The sequence below is a fragment of the Lactuca serriola genome, chromosome 2, assembly GCF_051521515.1.
Source record: "Lactuca serriola cultivar US96UC23 chromosome 2, Lser_US96UC23_V15, whole genome shotgun sequence".
NCBI lineage: Eukaryota > Viridiplantae > Streptophyta > Magnoliopsida > Asterales > Asteraceae > Lactuca > Lactuca serriola.
The window spans coordinates 196,063,233-196,082,131 of NC_136409.1; the positions used below are offsets into that span (position 1 = coordinate 196,063,233).

General features: G+C 37.3%; 1 pseudogene; it reads left to right on the plus strand.

Annotated features, from left to right (window-relative positions):
* The first annotated feature begins 971 nt into the window (after positions 1 to 971).
* LOC145089925 (uncharacterized) lies at positions 972 to 4,035 on the plus strand (annotated as a pseudogene).
* The last annotated feature ends 14,864 nt before the right edge of the window (positions 4,036 to 18,899 follow it).

The following is an 18,899-nucleotide window of genomic DNA, read 5'->3' on the forward strand; positions in this document are numbered from 1 at the left end:
AGAGGTAATGAATATAAACAAGCCTATACTCGAAGATTAAGTGTTGGAAGGAAGAGGTTGATTATAAGTTTTGAAGAAGGAGCGGGTATACGGAAAGTAGAAAGTTGAATGATATGTCGATTAGTAGTTCTCCTAGCGATTATGAATGTATGTATCGTTTAATGCACTTCGATAAATTTTGCGGAATCCGTTCTTTCACGAAGTCCCATATATATTGTCTTTAAAAGTCGTTAGAGTTCCATGGACTATGCTTACTTAAAAAATATTAACAATCTTTATATTGTTTAAAAATGATACATACATTCTTAATCGCTAGGAGAACTACTTACCGACATATCAATTAGCATTCTACTTTTCGTATGTCTGCTCATTCTTCAATTGGTCCGAGTACTTCTAGTCAACCTCTTGCTTCCAACGTTGAATCTTCGAGTAGGCTTTTTTATATTCGTTACCCCTATATCCATCATGATCTTAAGATGACTATAAAAACATGTTAGAGAAATTTTGGTTGTTGCAAAAATGGATCTCAATACACATATATGGAGTATATGTATATGGATCCCATTTCCTTACACTTGTGGAAATGCAAATTATTATTTATTTTTAAGTGTCCTACCACTTAGAGCATCCACAATGGTAAGTTCAATGAAAGAGTTGAATGAGATGACAAGTCTAGGTGTCATTCATATATCGAGGGAAAATGAAGCGTTTAGTGTCCATGGAGATGCTGGCTATCATGCTAATGGTTTTGTTATATGATCGTGTAATGAGCAAGGTGTGTACAAACAGTCCCATTCAGCTTTCATCCCATACTTTCTGATCCACCTTATGGCATTCAAATAACAAGAGTTGGATAGAAGAGGTGTACTCTATCAAAAATCAAAAATTCACTTGGATGATGATGAATCCACCTTATTGCCAGTTTACTCCCTAGGAAAGTTTTGAAAGAGGAAGATGAATGCACTTGGATGATGATATATAGAAAAATCAAGAATCCACATGGTAAGTCTCAAAAAGTTGCTGAGGATTTCTTGAATGAATTACTTCTAAGTGATGTGAGATTAGACCCTGATTCAACTCATGGTGAAGCTCAACTAACCAATTTGGAATATCAGTTGATGTTGGATGTTGATAGATTGATTTGGAGCTTTAGGAACACTGCTGGTTTGCCAACCATTGGTACACACTATGGAGGTTGGGAGTCCAAAGATGAAGAGCTTCGTGGTCATTGTGTAGCTAGGGTGGTTTGCTTTATTTCCTCAATATTATATTTGGGCTCCATATTAAACCATTCACAAGGTATATGTTCGAAAGATTGTTACTTATGAGATAAACATGGATCAAGATTTTAGTTCATATAGTTCTTATAATTGACAGATAATGGCTGGTCTAGTGGATCACTATCTTCTGGCTTAGAATAGTCTAGCTCTAAAAATGGTGACACATATGGCTGATTATTTTGGTAGACGTGTGCAGAATGTGCTCACACGATACATCATTGAAAGACATTGTCTATCGTTGAATGATGAAACTAGTGGAATGAATCATGAATGATGTCCTTTACACACTATACACTATCACAGTATGCTCAAACTCCCTTCATCATGCTTTGTTTTAATTCATATAGCAAAATGTATGGAAATGGTATAAATGAACTCTTGTTATCACTATACAATGACTGAACTCTTGTTGTGGAGTACTATAACTATTTTATATATATGCATCCAGGGAGATACGACGCATATATGGTTGGCTCATCTTTTTGATAAACCCTGCTTTCTTGGACTACTAGCTCTAAATGTAACTTCAATGTATTTCTTGAATTTTTATCAAATTAGTGAATGCTCCCTTTAAAATTACGACATTAGCAGATGTTAGTCAAGCTTAAAAAGTTTCCTCGATATAGTGTTTTCTTAATATACTATACTCGCACCATGTTCACTTGAAATGTCAATAATTCTATAAATTGGTAGATTTTTTAAAGTACAATAAGCTAATGAAAAATTGAAATTACAAAGTTTTGACCTGTGATAGAAAAAACCAAGTAGGATGTTATAATAACCATATAAAATTATAAATGAAAGTGTGTTGCTATTTATTGTATTCAACAATCCTCAAAAAGTTTGTTTTGATTCCATTGATGTAATTCAGATGAAACATATGCAGTAACATATTATGTTATCGTTAGAAGATGTAACTTTTATGCTTTTTTGATGTTCATGTTTTTAATTTATATTTTATTTACCACCACGTGTAGGTTGATAACATATCTGGTTATAATGACATGGTTATAATGACAATACTCATATTCCAATTGTTATTGGAGCTCAAAAGTGGCATCACGCTACAGATAGAGAATGAAGAATCTTGTACCATGTATAACATGCTAAAGGTATTTATTTGCCAACAATATAGAAAATGATCAAATGTTTCGCTGTTATTTTGGGTGTGTGTGTGTGTGGGGGGGGGGGGGGTGAATGACATCTTCTGCAATTTAGTAAATTTCGGATCATATTAATTTGGTTTGTCCACAGGTCTCGCGTAACCTGTTCAGGTGGACTAAAGAAATTAATGGCGTATATATGCAGACTACTATGAGCGAGCCCTAACTAATGTTGTTCTGAGCATTCAAAGAGGGAAAGAACCTGGAGTTATGATTTACATGCTTCCATTAGCTCCTGGAGCATCTAAAGCTACTGGATTCCATAAATGGGGATCACCCTTTAATGATTTCTTGTTGGTGATTTGTTATCATCAATGTTATTTAAGTGTAATAGGATTACTTTGTTGACTAAAAATGATCTTGATAAATATTAAACAAGTAAGGAAGGTGTGGAGTACACACTTGTTTAAGTATTGATCAGGTATCAAAGTACACTGTCATTTAAGGGCGAAACCCCTGAACGAACGGGGGTCCGGGGGCAGCGCCCCTGGGAGCGGGGTCCAAGGGGCAGAGCCCCTGGCTGGGATTGAGCTGCCAGGTCAGTGCGAAATTTTTTTATTTGGGTTATATTGCTATATTAAAAATGCATCAGAAAATACAAATTTTGAATATTTGACCCGGTTTTGACTTTGCATTAATCCTTATACCAAACCCGGATTTATAACAGTTTTGACTGTTGAGAAAAACTGTTATATAACAGTTTTGACAGTTTTAAGACAAGGAATGTATATAACCAATTTTTAGTCAGTTTTCTGGTACTCACGAAAATTACACCATCTCATTCTCTCTTTCTTTCTCTTTGATTTTATCTGAGTCTTATCCAATTGAGGATTTGGGAGTACCACCCAAATACTTCGATTTGAAAGTGATTATCACGATTCTCAGATTTCCAAGTGCCACTAAACCATATTTCTAACATTTCTGGTGTTGTTATGGAACGGGTTTGAATTTCTATTTTATCCGGATTTAGATGGGGTAACAAAAGAGAAAAATATACGACTTTGATAGATTATCTCAAATGGTTTCTTTAGGGATTGAATCATTTTCGAAAATGAGCGATTCAATATACTTTGAGGAAGTGGGAAATGTTCATGGGCTTTACATCATCCGGTACATATCAAGCTCACTTGAGATCAGGGCGGCTTTTTCTTGCACAGAAAGTTGAGTGTGTTGTTGTGTTGTGTCATGGGATCCTCGCCTTCGAGTCACAGTGACCATTTCCTCAAAGAAGGTACACATAACATCACATTTCTTTATAAAACACATTATATTTTTGGTAATTAATTATTATTTTTATCATTTTATCTATAGCAAGGAGCTTCATCCACCTTAAATTTTAGAATACCGTATTGGACAACTTCAAATTCAAAAGCTAACACTTTATGGCCGGGCTATTCCTATAACGACTCCAGGTATGATTTTTTGAATCAAAAACCTAAAATAAAAGTTCAGGAAATCTTTACCTTTCTTTTGTTGATACAGGTACTTTCTTATTAGTTTCATAACAATGGAGCTCAAATGACAAAATTAACCTTGATCTCCCGATAACTCGTAGGATGGAAACAATTCAAGTTTCAGGGTACCATTTTTAAAAATCTCATTTGATAAAATATGTTTCTATTGGCACACATTTGATAATTCACTAAAAATTCATAAGTGTAAGATGTAGGTAACTAATTCTGATTTGGTTAATAGTTTGACCTGGTTTGTAGGTGAATAACGTGGCTTAGTGGCCACATAGATAGGAGAACATGACTAGCTTGTTTTTAGCTTTATTTTGTTATTCCTTTTAGCTTTAAATGTCTTTAGCGGCAAACGTTTTCTGAATGCAAGTGAAATAAGAGAAAACATTCTCCATCTCTATAGCCTAACTGTTTTTCATGGCATGTTCTTGATCTGATCTGCAGTAGGTTGTTCCAACACTTGGTATCAGAGCTTTCTCTAGTTCATGCCAAAGTACATCCGATACGAAGACATGTCAGATTCTAGCCAGCAAATCACGAAAGAAAATGGTGGAGTTTCATTCCAGTTTCCGATGTTGACTTCAACAAACTACACTACATGGGCTATAAAGATGGAGGCTATCATGGATGCTCATGGCGTATGGGAATCCATTGAAACACCAGTCGGAGTGACTGTGAATGAAAAGAATAACAAGATGGCGTGTGCGTACATCTTCCAAGTGGTACTAGAAGATGTTCTCTTACAAGTTGCACAAAAGAAAACAGCAAAAGATGTTTGGGAGTCGCTCAAAACACGATATCTTGGTGCTGATCGAGTGTAGAAAGCAAGACTACATTCCCTCAAAAGTGAATTTGATGCCCTACGAACGAAAGATGGAGATTCCATATATGAATTTTCAGGACAAATAAGTGGGATGCACTCGAAGTACAACAACCTTGGTGCCACTCCTGAAGATAGTACACTTGTGAGAAAGTTACTTGATTCAGTCCCTAAAAAATATCTTCAACTGGTGGCATCAATCGAACAGTATTCAGACTTGGATACAATGCCATTTGAAGAGGCTATTGGAAGACTCAAAACTTACGAGGACTGAATAAGACTTCGAAGTGAGAACTCAAGCGGTGATGCAAGTCTACTACTCACTCGATCTGAAGGGCAAAATAGTCAAAAGTCAGTTGGGGCAAACTCCACTGTGGCTGGAAGAGGACGGGAATCGTCTCACCATGAGAGAGGAGGCAGAAGTGGAGGTTATGGAAGAGCAAGCACTCAAGCAAGAGGTGGTCGTTGAAATAATCAACCACCACGTGATAACAACAACAAATGGAAGAGTAGAGATAAAAAGCACATAAAGTTCTTTAAATGTGAAACATTTGGGCACTATGCTTCTAAGTGCCCACATCCAAAACGCAAGGAGGCTGATGTGAATCTCACTGAAGCCCATGAAGAAGAGTCGGCTCTACTTTTAACTATATATGGAGAAAAAAACAGAGGAGGTGGTAATGTTGAATGAGGATAAGGTATTCTCTGTTGGTTCAAGCCTACACTCACTCTTTGAACACCAATCAAAACAACAATTTATGTATATATATTACCTTTGAAAGAGACTGATTACACACCTATAAAAAAAGACTATAGATGCAACTATATAAAGCTGAAGGAATACGTAATAACCCTAAAAATTATATGTGCATGTTATCCTATTAAAGTGGCTACTAAGCCATGTTATTTACCTGTAGACTTGGTCATCTAAAGACCAACTAAACGTAATTTATTCCAGTATTCGGTGGCCCACTAACCTATAACCAAAAGCATGACTTGATCCATTAAAATTACCCAACATTCACCCCCTTGATCTTGATGGACTGTTTCCTCAAAACAATGCAGACTCATCATCATCATCAGTCAAATTAACTTCTTATTTCTTCAGCACCACCACAGCCATCTCCGTTGCATTTCGCACCAGCACAACCATCACCTCCGGATTCTGCACTAGTGGCCTAGTACCCACCATGAAACACCTCCTGCCTCACAAACCCGTTGTACCAGCCGGACCTACAGAAAAATTTTACAACCTCCTTCACTGAGACTAAAAAACAAACATGACACACCATCTGTTTCATAGTGGTCCTTTTTTTGTTCAATATCAATCAACACATATCACATACAAATCTGGGTTACTTTAGATCTTCTTGTTTTCTTTAACCCACATACAAGTAGGAACACAAAGTTCTCATCATCTTCTGATCACACAGATCGATTTTTTCATGTTGACTTTCTTTTCCACACAACTTAGCTTCACCACACAGGTTGCTTTCTTCTTGGTTTACCTAGAACTTCAATCCAACACATAGCCTTCGTTCAACTCACAACACTTTTTCAGCACACAACCCTTTCTCTTCACACAGATCTTCACTGTCGTAGGAATCACCACAAGGTTCATCATCTTTATCAGCTTCTTCTGGTTCAAGCATCATCACTAATTGAAGCTCTTCAGTTGTTTTCTTTTCCCCTTCGGTTTCCTCCCTAAACACATCCACATCTTCATAAAAAACGGATCTACAGACGACAACCATTCACCACACCTATCAGAACCTACCTCCTTGGTTAGCTCTGATACCAAGTGTTAGTTCAAGCCTGCACTTACTCTTTGAACACCAATCAAAACAACAACAACAACAACAACAATATATATATATATATATATTACCTTCGAAAGAGACTGATTACACACCTATAAAAAAAACTATAGATGCAACTATATAAAGCTGAAGGAATACGTAATAACCCTAACAATTGTAGGTGCATGTGCTCTTATTAAAGTGGTTACTAAGCCAAGTTATTTACCTGTAGACTCGGTCATCCAAAGACCAACCAAACCTAACTTATTCCAGTATTCGGTGACTCACTAACCCATAACCAAAAGCATGACTTGATCCATCAAGATTACCCAAAATTCCCATCTACCAAAGGGAATGAAGAAGACACCTGGTACTTAGACAATTGGGCCAGCAATCACATGACTTGGGTGAGAAGCTACTTTGCTGATATGGATGAACGGGTAACGGGTCAGGTTTGGAGATGGATCCAAAGTTCAGATAAAAGGCAGAGGGACGATTTTGCAGGAATGCAAAAACAATGAGCAATTTGTCATTGCAGAAGTGTATTATATTCCAGACTTACATAGCAACATACTCAGCCTAGGACAGATGATGGAGGAAGGATACAAGATCGAAATGCTACATGAGTTCTTACGGGTACACGGCATCAACAATAGGCTTATCATGACGGTACAACATTAAAAAAACTACATGTACAAAATTATTTTGCACACCACACAACCTGTGTGCCTTAATACCAGTCTAGATGATGTTTCTTGTCTCTGGCATGCAAGATTGGAGCATGTGAATTTTCGAGCCATTGAATCCATGGTTGGAAAAGAGATGGTATGAGGTGTACCGATGATACAACATCCCACACAGGTGTGCGAAGGTTATCTAGTTTCTAAGCAAACTAGACATCCATTCCCAAAAGAAGCTCAGTGGCGCGCAAACTACCCGTTAGAACTATTGCATGAAAATCTTTGTGGCCCCATAATACCACACACTATCGCATGTAATCGGTACTTCCTTCAGATTGTCGACGATTAGAACAGGTTTATGTGGGTGTTTATTATCAAAACAAAAGATGAAGCATTCACATCCTTCAAGAAATTCAAGACTCAAGTTAAAAGTGAAACAAACTTCAAAGTGAAGTCCTTACGTACAGATCGGGGAGGTGAATTCACCTCCAACGAATTTAATGATTATTGTAGTAAGGAAGGTATCAGAAGGCAGTTGACGCCCCCTACTCCCCCAACAAAACGGAGTTGTAGAACGTCGTAATCGGATGATTTTTGAAGTAACACGATCGCTATTAAAGACCATGAACGTACCAGAGGTGTTGTGGGTGAGGCGGTACGTCATGAGTGTACATTTTGAACCGGGCTCCAACAAAAGGCGTGAAAAACATGACTCCATATGAAGGCTTAAAAGGAACGAAACCTACAATTGAACACATCAGGGTGTTTGGGTATGTTGCACATGTTAAAAGACAAGCAAGCCATCTTACAAAGCTTAGTGATCGAAGTATGTATTTCATCTTATTGAGTGACTCAACAATCGAAGGACCACACAAGTCAATGTGTAGAAGTTCCAATGGTTCAACGTATTGGATTAGGTGTCTAAGCTCATAAATATAAATGGGATGTACTTGACCCGATAGTAGCATGATCATTTTGGGTTGCCTTCATAATGGTGACTAGATAGGATGACTGTTGAGGAGAGAGGCTGATTTATTATTAAGAATAATAATTGGGGCATAAATATGATTTGTTAATATATTATTTGAATAATATATTAATTTGAAATCATAGTATTAATTAGTATTTAATCAGAAATTAATTTGGAATTAATTTTGGGATTAAAGGAACAAATTAAAAGTATAGGGTTGTTTTGTAATTATTTGATAGTTGAGGCTTTGGGCCATTGGATCACCCTTATTAGGGCTAGGCTGAAAATCCTAGAAGGATCAAGGAGTTTTCATCAAAGGCCTAATGCAAGGAGGTCCATGGACTTGCTTAGGCCCTAATTTAAGGGATTAGGGTTTCCACCCTGAAACACTAGCTAACCTCAAGTATAAATAGACCCCCTAAGCTTAAGAATCCATCCCACCCCTTGAGAAATCCTATAAGAGATTATTTCTAGTGATTGTTACATTTTCTCATCTCTCTCATAATCATCCTTTCACTCTTATGTGTTTGTGAGCCATTAGAGGTACTACATTTGTGGTACTTGATCTCAAAAGCAAAGGAACTTTAAGATTTAGTTGTTATTACTATATAGAAACAAAGGGATGTATTCTAATCCTTTTTTTTTAAATTTCGAAACATTAGATGCATGCTAGGGTTTCCTTTTGTGTTCATTTGTTGTATGTCTAATAGTGAAAATATAGATTCAAACTAGGGTTGCATGCACACATAGGATTGTTTGTATAATACCCAACAATGGTACCAGAGCCTTTGGTTTTTGTTTTCAATTGGATTTGATATAAAAGTATGAACTTGACAAATTAGGGTTTATGGCTAATAAAACCTAGGGCTTGGATTTTCGAAATTAGGGTTCCCAAACCCTGGTTTTTGAATTTTGTTAGGGTTTCTTGAATGCTTTCCTTTGGCATTAAAATTTCGAAATTAGGGTTGTCTAACACTAGGGTTTTCGCAAATGCATTATTCCCAAGATAAGATTCCAAAATTTTAGGGATTAGAATAATGTCATCTTCGGTAATTATCCATTTAATTGTTTAAATAGATAATTAAAGATCTTTGAATTATCCCTTCCCAAATTTTCGAATTTTAGGGGATAAAGGGATTAAGTTAAAATTAATTGTTTAATGTAATGGATAATCCTCTAAGATTTAATAATTCAAATTAATTTTGGATAATTATTAAATCAAAGTTTTAATATTTAAGATTTTAAAATTAAAAAGTATTAATTTTCGAAAATTTTAAATTTGATTAAAATCCTAGTATTTTGAAATGTTTCAAATACACCCTATACTATTATAATATTATAAGATATATATATATATATATATATATATATATATATATATATATAGAGAGAGAGAGAGAGAGAGAGAGAGAGTTAGGTTCAAATGTTTTCACTATCTATTGTGTGCCCGTATGATTGATTCTGGACCAATCATTTTAGTTATTTTAAGAAAGTAATTAATGCATATTAAATGCTGAAGATGTAATTAATACCTATTATATCTTCAACATGTAATATGCATTAATTACTTTCTTAAAATAACTAAAATGATTGGTCCAGAATCAATCATACGGGCACACAATAGATAGTGAAAACAAAATAACCTAACCCTATATATATATATATATATATATATATATATATATATATATATATATATATATAAGCTAGTCTTAACGTTAGTAGGCCTCATTCACGAAGTCGATCTATAAGGGGGGTATAAGGTTGATGCCTATAAAATGACAGTTTAATGGGTGTCCACTACCGCTTCCTTGATTGGTGGAGGGTCGTTAGTCGAACGAGTAGGATAGGGAAACTAATTCCTCATTAAAAGTATAATGATTAATAAAGTAACTAAATGTTTTTATAAAATTCACAATCTTAGTTACTTTAGGAAAAATGTGAAAATGATGTTATTCCAAGAAATTACACTTTGCATGCTGCCAAGTCGTTAGTGGAGCGTGTGTGGTTAACTGGCACACTAATTTGGGACTAGCAAAGGTGGAAAAGGGTAGCTCGATGTTTATCATAGATCAATGGAGCGTGTGTGGCTAACCGACACATTGATTATGTGATTTGTAACATTGAGAGTACCAAGTACATTTGCATTGTTATTCACACCTTGTTTGTGATCCTCGGTATCCCAGTCACAAACTTGAAGGGCATATCGAGTTATAAACATGTCATTGAAAAGTTCAATGAATCTCAAAAGATCTAGGAATTTCAATACATTTAAAACTTAATTTCTATTTCGTTTTTCATGGTGGAAATTTGTGAATCGTCATTCACTTACCTTCAAATTATTTACAATTAGATTTTGACATCCCTCTTCTGAATTGTAAATAATTATGTTGGGTCCTAGCCCTAATTTTTCGTTTGGGTGTTAAATTGGGGATTCTTATCTAATCAAACTTTGTTTCTTTTTCTTTTCAGATGTCTACTTCAACCAACAACGCTTCTGGCTCAACCCCATCCGGCTTATTCTCACTCATAAACTTGTGTGGGAGGGTGATTTTTGATGGGTCCAACTTCAATTATTAGATCCGCAATATCCGCATTGTCACCCGCTATGAGGACAAGGAGCATGTTCTCGATAAGGAGCTAAAGGAGGTTAATGTCAATATTGCTACTCCTAAAGAAATAGCTGCTTTCGAGCCTCACAAGCGAGATCCTATGAAATTCCATTGCATCATGCTCGCGACAATGACCGCAGAACTCCAAAAGTCCTATGAGGACTACTATCCTTACGAGATGTACCAAGATTTGATGGAAATGTACCATTAAAGTGCTAGGCAGGAACGGTATGAGATCAGTGCTGCAATGATCACTACCAAAATGAAGGGCGGAGAGTCCCTCACGGCCCACTTGCAGAAAAGGCAGAGATACGTGGACCGCTTGCTGAAGTTAAATGTTAACTTCGATGAGGAGTTGGCCATAGATATTATTCTACACTCCTTACCTCCTTGCTACGACCAGTTTCATATGACCTATCGCATGAACAAGGAGGAGGTTACTCTAAGCAAGTTTCAAGGCCTGGTAAGGACTACTGAGAGTAGTCTGAAAGGAAAATCTGTTGCATCTACTCATGCTGCTGCTGCCCTCGTCATGGCTATTGGGCAAGGAAAGGGGAAAAGGAGAAAGGCTCCTTCTAAGAGCCACCATAAGGGAAAATCCTATGATGATAACTCTTCTAGTGGAACCAAAGTTGGTCCCGCTGCTCCCTCTTCAAACCCCAAGGATGCAGATTGCTTCCATTGCCACGACAAAGGGCGTTGCAAACGAAGTTGCCCGAAGTACCTACAGGACATCAAGGACGAGAAGATAAAACCCTCCTTCGCAAGTACTTATACTATTCTATCTAATAACTCATCACATTTTATGTCTTGGGTCCTCGATACATGATGTGGTTTTCATATTTGTTCTAATTTGCAGGGTCTAAGAGGAAGTAGGGATGTGGAGCATGGGAAGATAAACTTGATCATGGGGAATAGGAAAGCGTCGTATGTTACCAAGATTGGAGTTTACTCTTTAGTGCTTAGTAGTGGGTTAGGTTTATATTTGAATAATTGTTGCTATTCGTCAGAAATGACATGAAACATTATTTCTTTTCATGGTTTGTATAAACAAGGTTTTAGATTTTCATTCAATAATGAAATTGGTTCTATTAATGCTTTCTTTAATGGCACTTTCTATTTTGAAGCATTGTCTTGTAATAGTATATATGAAACTGTGATGGTTGTAAACAACTTAGGAAATAATGTGTTGCATATCGATTCTTTCAATGTTTTGGATAAGACATGCTTGTGGCATTGTCGTCTTGGACATGTCAACAAGAAGCGCATAGCCTAACTCCAAAAGGATGGAGTGTTGGAGTCATTCGACCTTAGGTACGATGACACGCGCGAGTCTTGTTTACTTGGAAAGATGACCAAGTTACCCTTCACTGGTACTTGTGAAAGGGGTGAGGGTTTATTGGATCTCACACACACCGATGTGTGTGGGCCCTTTAGATCCGCCACAAGGGATGCAAACCGCTTTTACGTGACTTTTACCGATGATTATAGCTGATATGGGTATATCTACTTAATCAAGCATAAGTCAGAAACTTTTGAAAGTTCAAAGAGTTTAAGCAAAAAGTGGAGAATTAGGTGGACAGAAAAATTAAGATGCTCGATCCGATCGAGGTAATGAGTACCTTAGTCTTGAATTCCACGACTACCTCAAGGAATGCGGAATTTTTTCGCAATTGACGCCACTTAGGACACCACAGTTGAATGGTGTGGCTGAGAGGCGCAATCAAACCTTGTTAGACATGGTTCGTTCCATGATGAGTCGAGCTTCGTTACCTATCTCATTCTGTGGGTATGCCTTAGAGTCTGCCGTCCATATCCTTAATCTAGTCCCGACTAAAAAGGTTGCCAAAACACCTCACGAGATGTGGACATGGAAAGCTCCCTTGTTGGCACATATCATGGTTTAGGGTTTCAAGGATTTCGTAAGACGAGAGACTCACGACAAGCTCGAGCCTTGTAGTAAGCGGTGTATTTTTATCGGCTATCCACTAAAGTCCTTTGGATATCTCTTCTATAGATCGAGTGACAATGGTGTCTTCATTGCGAGGAGAGGGGTTTTCCGAGAGCGAGAACTCATATGCCAAGAGGAAATTAGGAGGCAAATTGATCTTGAACAGCTTCAAGAATCAAACGATGAAGGAACCTCTAACACTGGCGCTAAACCCGAGGAGGAAACTCCTGTTGAACCGATTGACGAGTCGTTACCTCTTAGACGATCCAATAGAGTTAGTGTTCCGCCCATATTATATGGTTTCCATATAATTGCTGAGGGTGATACGTTTATTAGTGATAGTACACTAATAAATTTGGATGCACCTAACAACTACAAGGAAGCCATGTATGACGATCAAGTTTGGAACTTGGTTGACAATGTATCGGGTCATAAGACGGTCGGGTGCAAATGGAGCTTCAAGAAGAAGACCGACATGGATGGGAAAGTACACACGTATAAGGTGCCATTGGTTGCGAAGGGCGTTACTCAAACTCCCGGAGTTGACTATGATGAGACATTCTCACTGGTAGAAAAGATTAAATCTATAAGGGTTATGCTAGCCATAGCTGCGTTTCATGATTATGAAATATGGCAGATGGATGTCAAAATCGCTTTCCTTAATGAGAAGTTGGTTGAGGATTCTTACATGATTCAGCCAGAGGGTTTTGTCGATTCGAAGCACCCTAATAGTGTGTGTAAGCTTGAGAAATCCATTTATGGATTGAAATAAGCATCTCGCAGATGGAATCTTTGTTTCGATGAGAAAGTCAAAGAGTTTGACTTTTCGAGAAGCGAGGATGAGTCCTGTGTATATGTCAAATCCAGTGGGAGTATAGTTAGCTTTCTCATTTCGTATGTCGATGACATACTACTCATAGAAAACGACGTCCCAACCTTGAAGGAGTTTAAGTCCTGGCTTGGGAAGTGCTTCGCTATGAAGGACCACGGAGAAGCTACTTATATTTTAGGGATAAGGATAGTGAGAAATAAGAGTAAAAGACTAATAGGAATTAGTCAAAGTACTTACTTGGATAAAGTGTTTAGACGTTTTAGTATGGAGAATTCCAAGAAAGGGGAGTTACCAATCTAAAGCAATACCAAGTTGAGTAAGACTTAAAGCCCGAGTATCGAAGCTGAGATAGCAAAGATGAGTCGAGTACCTTATGCTTCTGTTGTTGGCTTGATCATGTATGTTATGACATGTACTCGCCCTGATGTGGCCTTTGCTTTGAGCATGGTTAGCAGATATCAAGGAAACCCTGGTAGAGCACATTGGACTGCAGTAAAGAATATTCTTAAGTACCTATGAAGGACTAAGGAATGGTTCCTTATCCTCGGTGGGAGCGATGACTTGAGAGTGCGAGGGTATAGTGACACTAGTTTCAGACTGATCAGGATAATTTCCACTCGCAGTCGGGCTGGGTCTTTACCCTGAATGAAGGAGCAGTGACTTGGAAAAGTTCCAAGCAGGAGACCGTAGCTGATTCAACAGACTTTTTATTGTTGAACTCTTATTAACGAGATCTTCAACTCTCGTTTATATTATTTTGGCTAAAATTCGACAGATCTAAAATTCAATTTTTGAGCAGAATACTGTTATACCGAATCTTAGAAAAATCATAACTTCTTCTCACGTAGTTAGATTTTGACGTTCTCTATATTCATGCTCTTTGTTTAATGACTACTATGACTTTCGTTTAGATCTCTTAGGATAAGAAACAATTTATCAAAAATCCACTTTTTACGAGACGTGGAGTCGTGTTAATTTTAATCGCGAAACTTCGAAGAATCATAACTTCTTCATATGAAGTCGGATTTAAACGCTCCTTAATCTTCAGAATCCTTATGGCGTATACTACAACTAGGTTAAGATTATTAGTCATATGTAATCATACAAATATGTGAATAATGCTTTCTTTCATTCATATAAAGATTACAATTAGGGGTGAGCAAAAACCGCACCACAACAAAAATTAACCGCATAAACCGCAACCGATTAACCGCAACCGCAATAAAAACCGATGGTGAGGTTTTCTTTTTTCCAAAAACCGCAAACTTGCGGTGCGATACGGTTATTGGTTTTCAAAAACCGCACCGCACCGTGTATATTATATATAATTTTTTTATTAATTATTAACATATTAAATATTAAAAATACGACAGATTTCATGGATGAAAGATGGATAAATACTAGAAGACAAAAGTATTTTATGTTTAACTTTTAAAAATTGTGAAATTAAACAATTTTAAGATATTTATTGTTACTTACTATTGGTTTGATGTTTTTAAGTTATTAGTTGTTTGTGATTTAAGTTAATTTTCTTAAGGTTTTTTATATTATTACAAGTAATATGTTTGAACTCTTAAAACCGTCTAAGCTCTAAACTGTGGTTAAAAACCACACAAAATAATGACACCAAATTTATGCGGTTAATAACCGCAACACAAAAAAAACAAAACCGCATCGCAAAAATAACCGCCTAACCGCACCGCAAAAATAACCGCACCATGCGGTTTTGAAAAAGGATTAACCGCATTTGTGGTTAGTGGTGAGGTTTTAGCTAATTACCGCACCGCGCTCACCCCTAATTACAATGGTTGACCAAAGCGATTACAGATTATGGCTTAATCTAGCAGGAAAAGCAGGTGTTACAAATTCTTAGAGGCAAAAGGCTCAACATCAAGAATATTCACCAGAGCAGTGGACAACGGATCGACCTCGACAGAAATCAGCTTGTGGGGGGGAAATCTGTTGAGATAAGGGTTGATCGAGACAATAACCACTGAATAAGAATGGGTAAAGCATCATATAGAGCAACTAGGCCAAAATGAAGATCTTCTTTGAACTTCATTGGAAAATCTCAACACCCGTTCGTCCCTAGCAACGTTTTTGCATATACTCTTTCAAAAAAAATGAAGGGAGTGAAATGGATGTAAAGACATAATCAAGAGAACTTACCACCATTGATGACAAAAAAAAAAAAAAGAAACTCAGGCATCTCTTAACGACGACACCACTAGGTGCTCATCCCAACATTGGTGAGCATATGCTTAGGGACTTCCTCCGGAACAACAGTAAAACTATTCAAGATCCAAACCACCTCTTAATCATGAGGAAGGAGTTTAGGGGCACTATCAGAAGTCGAATCAGTACAAAAATAGGGACCACCGACATGGGAACCATTCACCTAAAAACAATGATTTTGCCAGTTCTTGGGACCGCTTTTTCCATCAGTAAAAAGAATATGAACATTCTTTTGAGCGTAAAATGCGAACTTGTCCTCGACAGTGGAGAACCGGAAGAAATTCTTGAACACCCAGATACTTGGAAGAAAGCCCTGCGAGCGACAAAGTATCTTAAAAGCCACAATTTTATTCATGATATTTAGGGTAAGCTCATAGATATTGATGTCGTTCTTGTGAAGCACTTCGTCCAAAAAGTTATTCTTCGGAAGTCGGTAACCATCTGAAACGCCTGTGTGTCCTGCTAGATTAAGTAATAGTGTGTAATCACTTTGGTCAACTATTGCAATCTTTATATGAATAAATAAGAAAGCATCATTCATATATTTGTATGCTTACGTGTTTTATAGGATATTATGTGTAAATTATATGAATATTTAATAATAAAATAAATAAAATTAAAATACGCATCGAAGATAAAATATTACTTAGGGCAAATAATCTTAACCTAGTTGTTGTATACATTATAAGGATTCCGGAGAAATAAGGAGTGTAACGCCCTGTCCCGAATAGTTTCCCATTTGTGTGTGGGTAACATAATTTAGATGATCCGGGTGTTCAGTTTGTGTTTTGGAGCCAAGGGGTATTTTGGTAAAGTGTCAGCTCGGGCTTTTATGGAAATTGGATTTTTATTTGGGAATATTAACGCGCATATGAGTTGATAAAATCATAGAGCTTCTCGTTAGCTTTCCGTGGATATAAGGATCGTCGAAATCTGATTTGTAATGAAGAAGTTATGGCCTTCGGTGTATTTTAAGGCTTAAGGGGAAACCCTAGTACGTGGGGCGTACATAGGGAGTATGCAGGGCATACTAGTGCGAAGTGCAGTACACCGGGCCTACACTAGTGTACGCTTAGCGTACCAATAAGGAATGACCACGAAGCCTCGACCTCGTATGTTGGGCGTTTGAGGAGTGTAAGGAACCCTAATTTAAGTATGTTGTACCTTATTTAAGCAACTTAAGACTTTACGGTTGGCCTCTTTACCAGCCCCCAAACCTCCTAAAACCTTAAATCGACCCTTAAGCCTTCTTTGTGCTGTCTTGAGCTCTTGAGAAGATATTGATGGTTATTTTGCCCATTGTGAAGGAAGTAAAGAAAATGTAATGTGATTTTTTTGGTGAGGAGCCTATAGATCCAGAACCATCACCCTTTTTGCAAGACTTTGGAGGTATGAAGTTCATACATTGGCTTGTAAATGCTTACATCTCTTTATGGCTTGATTTGTTATGTTTTTGGTCCCTTTTGGGTTGGTTGTTGAGTTAAGACGTTTGAAGGACATATTCTTTTAGATTTGAGCTTATTGGGAGTTCCTTAAGCTTAAAGGTGCCAACTTTATGGGGTATTGGGTCTTATTCATGCATTAAGTCACATAGTAAGTCATTTTAAGCTTAAGAACTTCATTTAGCCATGCATGAACATAAAGTTAATAACTTTATGTGATAAATCAGTCCAAGGAAGTCAGATCTAGGTTGTGGAGTAAAGTCTTTATGGAATAAGAGCTTAATATGAAAGTTGGTTGTATGCGAGGGTACGTTGGGCGTACAAGCAGGTAAGCTTAGCGTATGAGCCCTAAGGTAAGTACGCTACGCGTACAGGCTAAGTACGCCCCGCGTACTCAGCAGAGCGGGCCTCAGATCTTTTAGTCTTCAGTTTGGGCCATAGTTTGGGCTTAGATGTTTAAGGCCTTGTTGGGCCATCAGAATTTAAGTGTTTTGGGCTAAGAATGTTTTTGAAACTTGAATTAAGGCCCATGGAAGGGTTTTTGCCCAATTTGGAAAATTGGGCATGTTTGGGCCTTGTATGATTATGTGGTATTTGGGCCTTTGAGATTATAGGTTTGGGCCTAAGTCTTGGTCCAAACTAGCTTAGGCCCAAACTAGGTAAGGGGTAAATTGGTCATTTACCCTAATCATGGTCAGATAGTTATGGATTGGAGTCCAATTGTTAATTGGATGTTATTTGATATTGATAGCTCGGGGATTTGTCGAACCAGCAGCCAGGGAGTTATTAGTGTGATTCTGCAATGCGAGGTGAGTCTTTTCGCGGTGCTTGCGATTCGAAGGCACTAATGTTTGCTCACTAAATTGTGCATGTAGGATGCTAGCTGTCTTTGTGACTCTTGCATGTTTGTATGAGCCTATGTGGTAGAATAGTTGTATTTGTGATGACTAGTTGGGTCTGGCTGCTATTATGTTATGTTGTTTATGTGTGACTAAGACTACTGATAGTCTCCAGGGTTGCTAATAACCCATCGGGTGTACTGTTAGCCCACTGGGACTGCGGATAGTCCCCGGAGTTTCTGATAACCCATAGTTGATTATTTGCGTTGTAATATGTGTGGTATTTTGGGAAACTTACTAAGCTTTGTGCTTACGGTTTTTGGCTTATGTTTCAGGTACTTATGTCTTCAAAAGGAAGAGCTTGGGATGATTGTAGGTCACACACCACCTCGTTCCGCATATTCTTCTCTTACTCTGATATGATGTGATGATTGACACATTTGTTTTATCTGGATTCTTCTGATGATGTCCCTGGAATGCTAGTTTTATTAATTTAAAATGAAATCATTGGGTCTTACTTTTGGGACGTTATAAGGAGCGTTCAAATTCGACTTCATATGAAGAAGTTGTGGTTCTTCGAAGTTTCACAATTAAACTTATAAGACTCTGCGTCTTGTAAAAAGTTAATTTTTGATAAATTACTTTTTAGCCTTAGTGATCTAAACGAAATTCATAGTAGTAGTCGTTAAACTGAGAGAATGCATATAGAGAACGTCCAAATCTGACTTCGTGAGAGGAAGTTATAACTTTTCTAAGATTCGACATAGCAGTATTCAACTCAAAATCGAATTTTATATTGTTCGACTTTTAGCC